The sequence below is a fragment of the Cibotium barometz genome, chromosome 15 (genome assembly GCF_041138505.1).
Source record: "Cibotium barometz isolate CiBa-2024 chromosome 15, ASM4113850v1, whole genome shotgun sequence".
NCBI lineage: Eukaryota > Viridiplantae > Streptophyta > Polypodiopsida > Cyatheales > Cibotiaceae > Cibotium > Cibotium barometz.
In genome coordinates, this window is record NC_141060.1 from 47,133,307 (window position 1) to 47,145,334 (window position 12,028).

The following is a 12,028-nucleotide window of genomic DNA, read 5'->3' on the forward strand; positions in this document are numbered from 1 at the left end:
AAATCACGCGTAACTTTAGTCATGTCCCCGTGTACATGTACACATGATGCATGCATACATGTGTAGATTAATTGCCATTTTGTGCAATATTTGAATCATTATAGAAACATATATTCAACTAAAATTTCATGTCTTGAAAGGCTTTGTACTACAATAATAACATATATACATAGTCTAGAAATGTACATGTAAACATATAAACATACTTACTTTCCTTGTATCATGACCAAAGGTCTCATATATCACATCAGAAAATGACTTGATAACATTGTGCACAAAAGGACAAAATGAAAAGTCAAATTGTGTGGTGAAGAAATTGTGCCAAGTGGTGAGGCATTTGTGGTGGGTACAATGTTGAATGTCAAATCTTTATTGTGGATTTATTTTCTTTTAACATCAAGAAATGGAGGAATCCCCAACCAAGAGGTTATGATTGAAGATATTTAAAAAATTATGTGTGTGTGTGTGTGTGTGTGTGTGTGTGTGAGAGAGAGAGAGAGAGAGAGAGAGAGAGAGAGAGAGAGAGAGAGAGGGAGAGAGAGAGGTTAGTTATGTGCTGTATTGACTAGTTCAAAGTTCTTGTCTATAGCTTTGATGTGCCTTGGTGTATGCTTAGGGATGCTATATTCCACATGCATTACGCAAAGGCATAACCTATACTTATACTCTTTGCAAGTGGTACATTAAAACCAAAGCTGGAATGAAAAGCAGAAAGAATGAAAGAGATGAAGACAATGGGTAGTTATAAGTAAGAAAATGTTAGATGATTTTTCCATGTGTGTAAATTCAAGAAAACTTATAGCTTTTATTGATAGTAGTATACTGACAAGTTTCAAGGTTGGCAAGATAGGAACTTTGTGATAATATATTAAAGGTGTTGTTGTGAATATGGGTGCCAAATTTTCTTTCACATTAATTCATTACACGAGGATGGGAGAGAGTATCTTTAACCTTAGGAAAGGAGGGCCAATTAATTCAATGTGGGTGGAGTCTAGATGTTTCGAGAGGAGTCTTATTCTAAAGGTTTCCCAGAAAGCCTTTAAAAGGTGCTTGTGTTGCATTTCAACGCTAGCAATAGCTCAGCTCAGAGAGAGAGAGAGAGAGAGAGAGAGAGAGAGAGAGAAAGAGAGAGAGAGAGAGAGAGAGAGAGAGAGAGAGAGAGGTATTAATGTAAGTAGAATGCAACACGAGGGCATATATGACCAATGGTTAGAGAGAGAGAGAGAGAGAGAGAGAGAGAGAGAGAGAGAGAGGTGAATGCAGAGAGAGCGATGTGATTAGGTCGGTGTAGGCTTGCGAACGTTGAGAGAGAGAGAGATGTACTATGGGATCGAGAGTATGGGATCGAGAGGGAGACTTCGGCATGCTCGATGGGAGAGAGAGTCTAGGCGGTTGCACGAAGAGAGAGAGAGTCGTCCAATTTTTTTTAAAAAGAAAACTCAATGGGCGACATCAACCTTAGCCTTATCAATTAATTAGTGCCCGCTTGTAGGCACTAATTAATTGATATGGACAGTAGCCCGAATATGTTTGAATAAAGGTGAATTTGTTGTTGTCAATAAGGTGCATGCTTGAGTAGTGGTCCTTCATGCATGCTTTCATCGTCGTAGTAGAGAAAGTTTGTCACCTCTATGGAGCTCATACGGCTTCAAATTTCAACTATTGTAGGATAGGAGCTCCTTGGTTGTAAGAAGTCTCCTTTCACCAACACGTGCATTCACTCCTGTGAGCTTATTATCATTCCACCCATGCATTTGCAAAGTAGACGATGATAATAGACTTATTCAAGGGATATGCCTATGGATGGGTAAGGCCCAATTTGGAAGGCTTGGGCATCACTAGGATCATTTTGACAAAAAAAAATTGCATCATATTATGATAGTGGCTGCATCCTTATAGAGGATGATTGTGTCAAGCCCCAAGAGTCCTGTAACCATTACAAGTTTTTTGATAGCTTTTGATGGGCAAGTAAATCTACGGAGGACTCGTTTGACAGCTTTCTGATGGGGTAGTATATCTCAAAAAAGGTTATAATCTTGCCCGTGGAAGTTCGAGACTCTCTTTGTCAGACTCTTGACAGCTTTTTGATGGGGGAATAGATCTAGAAAGGCCCTAGTTTTGTTTGTCCAAGTCTGAGCTGGGAAGCCCATCACAACACCAGTGCTCGATATAAGAAAAAAAATAAGAAAAAAAACCAATCGAAATAAAGACAACTCTTCAATCGATTCGATTTTAGTTTCCAAAAATGTATACTACATGCCGGTTTTATAACTAGAATAGGCTAGGGAGATATTTGTGATTGGCATCAACAAAAGAGCTTTGTATCCTAGTGCGCAAATGGAACACTAGTCTAATTAAGGCCCCAAGTCAACGTCTTCATCTGCAGGACTCCTTGGAGACGCTTTTTTCTATACTCTTGGTGCTTTTCGTATTGCCTTTCATTAGCTCGCCATAGCCCCTGCACACTCCAGCTCCCCCTGTCTAACCTTGGCCATAGCCACAGCCAATCGTATATCGATTGCTCCATTTGTCTGCCTCTTCCTCTTTCTTTGCCTCAATCTGGGCCGCCCATCGAAGTATAGTTTTCCAAGCTTTAATTGAGATTCGTCTGCAATCCCGTCTGCTATTCAGCCTGGTCGAAGTGACGCCCACCATTGGCCTGCAATTGCTTGATTCAGGTGAATCTATTCATTCTGCTAAATCAGAATAGTGGGTAGATGATGTTCCCTTACTTTGCAAAATTAGAGTGAGTGGCCAGATGATTGCCTGGTTTAAATGCGATCACTTTGCATAGTCAACCCTATTTTGCTAATTCAAGGCCAGGAAGCAGGCAATTTCTTGCTGTAGTTGGAGCCATTTTGCATTATCAACCGGAAATTCAAATGGAGTGGCTTACTAAGACAACATAAGTATTTCTCTCTCTCTCTCCCCCCTTCTTATGTTTTATAGAGTAGTTTGAATCATAACTTCCAAAGTTTTTTTGTTTTGTAGTCATTCTTGCAGTTTGAAAATCAAATTTTTAGACATTTATATTTTTTCTTCATGTCCTTGTATCCTTTGCAAAGTTTTCCTTGCTTATGTTTTGTTGGTTGCCAATTATGTGTGTGTGTGTGTGTAAATATGTAAAATAAATAAGTAAATAAATAAATAAATAAAGAGACACACACACACATGTACACATGTGTGTGTGTGTGTGTGGGTGTGGGTGTCGTGAGAGATATGAGTTGCTGTCCCCCTTTGCACCAATACCACTGCTTTGTATGCATGACCACTTGACTGACTGGAAAGTTTTGGGGGTGCCTTTGGATATTATATCGGCTAAGAATTTATCTGTGTGAGGCTGCAGCCACCGCCATGGATTACGCATGTATGTAATGATCTGTGGCACTTATAAAAACCATATTATTATGGTGAAGGAAATGTTTAAGAGGGATTTGGAGGAGTGGTTTACCATTGAAAGAATGCTTGTTCCTTTGGAGATGCATGCTTGGAGTTCTCCCAGTGGGTGAGCTTCTGCACTCATGATGTATCTGTGCCTCGTCATGCTGTTGCCATGGTGCACACACTGAGACGGTGTTGCACCTTCTTTGGTCATGTCCACATTCCAGAGTGCTCCTGGACAGGGTTCAAGCTTGCTTGCACAATACATTTCCCGCACTTTTTTTTGGAAAATAATTCTGGATATTTGGAGTGCTGATAGCTGCTCTCCGGCCTTATGCTTCATTCTTCTCCTAGGTACGGTTCTAGGCTTTGTGGACAATTTGGACTAGCCGGAACTGATTCATGTTCGGACAGCTTATGTCAGACACCTTCTCCTTCTTCAGGCACAGGCATTGCATTGTTGCTATGCGAGCGAGGATGTTGATTTACAAACTCTCTCTCTTTTCTTTGACTGTTTCTGAGGAACTCTAGTATGGGTTCTTTTCGGACTCATCATTGTATAGTGTACACTGCATATTTCTTCGTGGGTTTTCCACCTGACAATGAGGTTTCCCACTAGTAATATATCATTACTAAAAAAAAAAAAGTGTGTGTGGGTGTGTGTGTGTGTGTATACGATTCAAACTAGCGGCGGGCAGATGGTTGCTTGCCGTAAGTGAATCCATTTTGCGAAAAGCAAATAAGTGGGTTGATAGTGGTTGCTAGTGAGCACATATGTTTGCTATTAGTCAATGAGTCCATTTCAAATCAGGAAAACTAGTGGGTTTTGTGGGCACACATGATTGTTAGGTGTAAATGAACCCATCATCTTCAAATATATGTTGGCATATATGATTGTTTTTTGTAAATTAGCCCATCATTTGTAGAATCAAATGACTGGACAGATGATTGAGGTGTAAATGAGTGTGGGTGCTATTAAGTTTTTTGGTTTCAGCAAGAGTAGATTGTCTTTGTTCTTGATGGAGGTTATACATGGAATTACTGATGTTTCTCTGGTCACAAAAGCCTTTAGGGCATTCAAACGCCTCCACCAAAGCCCCTCAGACAAGGTTGAGATCAGGATAAGATATTCTGGACAGAGAAATATTTTTTGGATGTGGGCTAGCCTAGTACATGACACTGCGTGTCCAATCAGTCATATGGTGTTCTAGGAAAGAGTTCATGCAATGCTTGATGTGAGGGTCCTACTCCTAGTTATTGGGTTATTATGTGAACACACTTAGTTGGACATTATTATTAGGGTTGGTAGCCAATTGACCAACATTAGACACTATAAATAGGAGTCTAGTCCTTAGCCATGATCAGTTAGTCATCATTGAGTCATTGAGAGCTCAAGAGGAGTGCTACCATTGAGTTATCTATTGAGCATTGTATATAATTCATATTAGTAATATATGGTAGATTAGGTCATCTCTCTCGACTGTTTCTTGAGCATGAAGAAGAAGAAGCAATGTGAGGACAAAAGGATGAAACACAGCATGAAATGGATGAATGAGTGTATGTACAATAATGAATGTAATCCAGTATTAGAGGCCCTCTGATATGAGGTGGCTTTGAGTAGTAGACTGTCGAAGAAGCAAAGATGAGGTTGGAGGTGAAGCACGGTCGGTGACGAAGGCTCGCGTCGGGGACAACGGTGGCAAGGCTCGCGTCGGGGACAACGGTGGCACTCCGTGAGGTGGTTGGTGTCGAAGGCTCGCGTCGGTGGATGTAGTGCTGAGGTAGTAGATGTCTGTAGTGGGCAGTGGAAATGTAGTTGTGCATGCTTTGGTGACAAGGGTGCTGCGGTCCATGAGGGGTACAGGGCTGGATGGCTGCCAAAGGACTGCACAAGAGCAAAATGCATAAGGTATCTAGATACAATATGACTCAGTGTGAGACTTTGATGCATAAGAACACAAATATGTGGAGTAGAGAGGGCTGCTGTCCGGAGCTGTAGCTGAGGGCGGAGAGGGCCGCGACCCTGAGCAGATGGTGGGCTGCTGTCCCGAGGTAGGTAGTGAGCATAGAATGGGCTGCTGTCCCGATGTCAAGTGATGATGAGCAGAGAGGGCTGCTGTCCCGATGTGAAGTGATGATGAGCAGAGAGGGCTATTGTCCCAATGTCAAGTGATGAGCAGAGAGGGATGCTGTTCCAGGCAAGTGTGGTTTGCTGCTGCAGGTACACCTGACTGCTGCAGGGACACGATCAGAGCTGCAGGAGGTAGGTGAAGTGCTGGTGTTGTTGCAGACAGATTGCAGAGAAAGGGCAGGCGATTAGGGCAGGACAGAGCGCTGGTGGGCACTGCTGCAAGGTTGTTGAGAAGATCCAGTCTGTTGCAGAGGTAGGCTGGCAGCAACTGAGCGTTGATGTTGATTATGATCTTGTGCTACTTACTGATTTTATGAAGCGATGCTTATATATGGAGTTGGGTTGCTGGTCGGCCTAGAGAGGGCTGTCAGCCAGCAGCAAGACAAAAATACCAAATAAAAACCCCTTTTGGGCTGGATAAAATACTATTTTTGCATATTTTCACACAACAGTTTGTTGTGCATGTGTTTAAGTCTCTGATTAGGTGCTAATCGCAATCAATCAATCATAAACATGCTTCCGCAACCGCCCATGTTACAATGGTATCAGAGCGTCAGGTTTTGACGGCTGCAGGTTTTTTTTCTCTCATAAGGACGTGGAGAGACATGGTGGCAAAGGTTTACGGTTTTTTCATCAAGGCTGCGTTTTGCAAATTTTGTACTAGGTAGCTCTTGTGTGTGCAAGGTGTGCTTAGCCAAAGGGCAAGAAAGAGGGTCAAACTCACCTAGTAGAGGGTGGATAGAGCAAGCAAGCAAGGCTGCTGTTGGTGCTTCAAACGTAGCCAGACAGACAAGGGTGGAAGAAGGCGGGGTCTAGCGGTGGGCACTCAAAGGCCAGATCTCAGAGAGCATAAGGGTGGCCAGATTCAGCAGAAACGCAGACCTTTTTAGGCTGCAAGACATCACATAGTAGGCAGCCATCCATAGCAGCAAAACACATTAGAAGGGTGCCTCCAAGGGGGTGCTACAAGCTGGCCAGTTTGTGGATGGAGGGGGTAGATAGGCAGCATTTATATATCTGGGGTCGAGTACGTGGCTAGATTCATGTGTTTGTAAGGGTTATTGTGTCAATCCATTTCAATATTGTGGAGGCGCCCAAAGAGCAGCCAAGTGTGCACAAAGTTATTGGGTTATTGTGTGAACACACTTCGTTGGACATTATTATTAGGGTTGGTAGCCAACTCATTGACATTAGACACTATAAATAGGAGTTTAAGCCTTAGCCATATTGATCATTTGAGTCATCATTCATTGATCATTTGAGTCATCATTGAGTCATTGAGAGCTAGAGTGCTACCATTGAGTATCTCTATTCAGCATTTTTATGTACTTCATGTTAGTAATACATGGTAGATTAGGTCATCTGTCTCTACTCTGTATTGAGCATGAAGAAGAAGGAGTTTGTTGTGCATGGGTATAGGTCTATGATTAGGCGCAATCACAATCAATCAATCATAATCACGCTTCCGCAAGCACCCATGCTGCACATGGTCTCCAGATGGACCGTCTCTCCCCCCTTCAAGTACAGCCTCGACACCCCCTTCTTGGATTTCTTACACCAAGAGATCAACCGTATCTGAGGGTGTCTTCCCATCGCCTTTGGATTGAGATGGGTGGAGCAAAGGGTATATCATGGGAGGAGCAGCATCTATAGAATATGCCTAGGTGGGGGAACATGGCCCTTTTCACAAGTGATCCATTATAGTGATCAGAAATGCCTGGGGCTTTTCTTGCTAGAGATGCGTTGTAACCGGCAGGAGACTAAGATGAGGCTACAAGCTAGGACACAGACTGCTTAACACCACCGAGACTACTATCATTGATTTCTTTGGCCTTCATCCAGTGACAACTAGCATTCCGAGGGGACCAGCCAGCTCTTGGGAGCCCTCACCGATCAAAGCAGGAGAGTACACCCTTGCTAGACATGTATTTTCCACTGGCACACATGGTCTCACTAGACAAAGAGCACAGATTATTTAGAGTGCTAGACGCCCTTGATCCTCAACATCTAGACCCTCCTTTTACCAGCTCCAGATCAGAAATGTCCTGGGCTTTTCTTGCTAGAGATGCGTTGTCACTGGCAGGAGACTAAGAGGAGGCTACATGCTAGGGCACAGATATTGCTTAACACCACCGAGACCACTATCATTGATTTCTTTGGCCCTTACCTAGTGACAACGAGCATTCCGAGGGGACCAGCCAGCTCTTGGGAGCCCTCACCGACCAAAGCAGGAGAGTACTCAGTACATGCCGTGCTAGACATGTATTTTCCACTGACACACATGGTTTCACCAGAGAAAGAGCACAGATTCTTTAGAGTGCTAGACGCCCTTGAGCCTCAAGATCTAGACCCTCCTTTTGCCAGTTCCAGATTAGGGATATACTCCAATGCCATAGAGCGGCTCCACCACGGGAGGTTGGGTTGATTCCACTGTACATGCAGGACTCACATAGTACATGGGTTTGAGTTTTTTGGGTAGCTAGTTGTTTTCCTTCCATATTTTGTTGGTATAAAGTTACTCCCAGGTCACATATACTACTTTTGGTTCATTTCATTTCATTTCTCTCTCTCTCTCTCTCTCTCTCTCTCTCTCATTGACACATGTTTTTATGCATAGGTAGCTAGTGTCTTTTTTTCAGTTCCTTAGTATTTTTCATTGAGACACTGTAACTTTGTTGGGTCTCATAGACTGTGTGAAAACATACCCAAAAAGGGTATTTAACCCAGCCCAAAAAGGGCCACTTTTTTATATAATATTTATCTGCTGGCCGACTGCTTATGCTGGCTGACCAGCACCTTGCCCTCATATAAATGTGAGGCACCTCTTAATCCTCTTCATCGACCAACGATCACTCATCAACTGGGCGTCCACTCTCTCATCAGCGCTTTACCCCTTTTCTGCTGGATTGATCGCCCACTTCAGGACAGCACCACATCGTGCTTCAGTACCATCTGTTGGCGTTGGAACAGGCCGCTTACAAACTGGCGGAACCCATCCCTGCTGCTGCTGAACTGAACGTGTTCTTCTGCAGTTTTTTTCTTCAGCATTTTTCACATGTTGCTGCTGCTGGTCCATGGTGCATACATCTGCGTTTTTCACCATAGCACACTTCTGCATTTTTCCATCAGCAGCTATCAGCACATAAGCGCTTATATCAGCGTTTACATCTCAGCTCTACTTCAAAGATACATCAGTGCTTACTTCTAGGCGCTCACATCAGGCTTACTTCGGGATTGACATCTGCGTTTTTGGGACAGCAGCCTTCTCTGCTCGTTTGGAGTCTTACATAGAGCTCCTGTACTGCACTTCATCTTTTATATACATATCACCATTGCATGCTGTGTGTTTTGCTCTGATCTTTCATATATTTGGTCCTTTGGTCCCCCTATGTCTCTGACAGATGGGCACACCTTGCAGAGTGATATGCCGCACGTGATCGTATGCGTCGCATTGATCTTGAGCATCAAATTCAAATTTTCTCTATCAAAGAAGGGGATGACGTGACCGTCAAAGTTGCTGAATATCGGCGCCTTAACGCCGAGTTTGCCACCACTGGTTCTGCCAAGTCCCAGGAAGATCAGGTTATCACTTTACTAAACAAGCTGCCGCCTAGCTTCTTTACTTTTGTCACACAAACCATTAGTTTAGAACCTATGCCTAACCTATATGAGTGTGAGTGCCAACTCTTGCGCTTCGCTCGGTTGCATGACCAATTTTATCCCAAGAAGTCATCCTCTTCCTCCACTCAAGAGGGGGCCCTTGTGTCCAATACCACCTCTACTCACAAAGGACAGCAAGGGAAAGGGAACAACAACTTAGGAAATCAAGGCAAACCTCTCGGGAACAACACTGATTCCAAAAATCCGGCCTTAACACCCATTCCCCACTGGCAAAATATTCCCAAAAAGAATAGATTTTGCACTTATTGCCAAATACCTGGACATGTTGATGATGAGTGTGTTTTTAAAGCCAAGGAAAATAGAGGCAACACCTCCAACCCCACTATCTCCACCCACCAAAAGAACCAAGGTGGTAGGAATGCCCCAAATTGGCGATCCAGAGGGGGTAGCAATCCAGCACCTATTCTGCCAAGCTCCCCTCCAAGGACCCAGCAACAAGGAAATGGTTCTACTTGGCCACGTTCCTCCCAGTGGCGAGCCAATAGTCAGGTTGCTCAAGCCCCACCTTCCCAGTCAGTTTCTTTCACCACTCCTGAAGAGATGTCTGACTGGTCCTCCCTTACACCTCATCCCTGCCCCTCAGCCAATATTGCTCAGGTCACATTTAAGGTTGATTCTAGCCACTACTCCAGAAAAAAGAAGAAACAAAGGCCTAAACGAGGCTATCCGCAGGGGAAAGCCTCTGCCTTCATTTAGATTTGTCAGTTACCTGACAATCCTTCTGTGCCCATCATTGAGGCCCATCCAACTCTTCCCTGTGGTCATCCTAGCACTTGGGTAGTTGACAGTGGAGCTACTCACCATATGGCACGCAATGCTGACATTTTCATCTCTCAGCGTCCCGTTAAGGGAGAAGTTTGATGTGGCAACAACACAATGATGCCCATAAAATCCATTGGCACTGTCTTATTTGACACCAACACTGGCCCGAACCAGGCTACCTTGGACAATGTCTATCTTGTCCCTAATTTAGGTCTCAACCTTCTTTCTGTATCCCAGCTGACCCAACTCGATCGTGGTGTTTACTTCAACAAACGAGTTGTTGAGGTAATTGATGAAACTACTGGTCTTGTTGTTGCCAGAGGTCAAGCTCAAAAGGATGGTTTGTACCGGATGTCTACTTTTCTAAGTGAGCCATCTTCTGCTGGCTTAGAGTTTCATCGGGTTCGGGCCTATGTGACCCAAGCTCCCTCCGACATTGAACGACTATGGCACTTTCGCTATGGTCATCTACCCTATGCCACACTCTATGAGCTATCTCGAGACAAGTTAGTTGAAGGTATACCCAGCCTCAAACTGACAAAGGAGGTCTGTCAGCCCTGTCAAATGGGTAAGCAACATTGCTCCCCATTCCCACAACATGCTACTCATCGGGCTTCGGGAATCCTCAAGTTGATTCATTTCGACTTGATTGGCCAATCCCCAACCCCTTCCTTGAATGGATCTCTCTACTACATACTGATTGTTGATGATTATTCAAGGTACATGTGGGTATATTTCCTAAAGCATAAATCCGACGCTTTCCAATACTTTTCCACATGGGTTTGGTTAGTCACTAATCAAATGGGCGTCTCAATTGGGATTGCTTGTAGTGACAATGGTGGTGAATTTATCTCCCATCAAGTTTCTTAGTTCTTACAAGATCAGGGCATTCAACGCCAACTCACCTCCACCAACTCTCCCTCACAAAATGGAGTGGTCAAGCGCAAGAACCGAACAATGATGGATATGGCACGCTCCATGGTTTTTGCAGCTGAGCTGCCTGAACACCTTTGGTCAGAATCGGTCAACACTGCGGTGTACCTTTTGAACCGTTGCCCCACGGTGTTGTTCCCCACAGGACTCCGTTTGAGGCATTTTTTGGCGAAAAGCCAACCGTTTCCCATTTGTGTCTTTGGGTGTTGAGCATATACTCACACTCCGAAGGATACAAGGAGCAAGCTTGAGCCAAGAAGTGAGTTCCTCATTTTTGTGGGCTACTCTTCTGAATCAAAGCCTTACAAAGTTTTTGATCCATGATCAAACAAAGGTTTCGTTCGTCAAGACGTTGTCTTTGATGAGCGAGACTTACTTCGCCTTCCCCTGCCCATACCAATTGACCAAGAATCTCAGACTGTGCCAAATGAACCCCATTAGTCACCTACAACTTCACCTCTTGAGGAGGCTTCCTCCTCCCGACAACCACCTAGGGACCCTTTACCTCGCTGGTATCAACAAACCATGCGTGATTCTGGCATGCTTCCCCTTGATATCCCTTTGGACGGTCCTCGTCGATCCACCAGACTTGCTCCTCGTGCCTCATTCGCCTCTGTTTTTTCCGCAGACTATGTGGCACATGATGAGCCAACATCGTGGAAAGATGCTATTAACATTCCATCCCGGAAACAAGCCATGGAACTAGAACTCCAAAGCATTGACCGTAATGGCGCGTGGTCCCTTGTGGATCGCCCTTGTCATAAGAAAGTCATTGGAACCAAATGGATCTTCTGCACCAAATTTAAAGCCGATGGTACCTTGGACAAATACAAAGCCCGGCTTGTTGTGCAAGGCTTTCGCCAAAAAGAAGGCATTGATTTCGATGAGACCTTTTTACCCACTGCTCGAATGACCACAATCTGTCTTTTACTCAATCTGGCTGCCCATCACAAATGGCTAGTCTATCAGATGGATGTTAAGAGTGCCTTTTTAAATGGCATTATTAAGAGGAGGTCTACGTTGACCAACCTCCGGGTTTCCCGCTCCCCGGCCTTGAGGTCAAAGTCTTTCGCTTACATAAAGCTCTTTATGGGCTTAAGCAAGCACCCCGGGCGTGGTATCATCGCATCGACAAATTTT

General features: G+C 44.2%; 1 protein-coding gene across 3 annotated transcripts in view; it reads left to right on the top strand.

The window, feature by feature from the left end:
• Positions 1 to 2,337: 2,337 nt before the first annotated feature.
• Positions 2,338 to 12,028, top strand: part of LOC147631379 (sphingoid long-chain bases kinase 1-like) — a 77,873-nt gene continuing 68,182 nt past the window's right edge. Inside the window, exons 1-2 of one of the 3 annotated variants that reach the window (XM_086809780.1) lie at positions 2,338 to 2,678; positions 2,819 to 2,909. The gene's annotated coding sequence lies outside the window, so the exon portion shown is untranslated. The remainder of the gene's footprint in view (positions 2,679 to 2,818; positions 2,910 to 12,028) is intronic. The other 2 variants (XM_086809782.1, XM_086809781.1) reach the window with 2 other exon arrangements.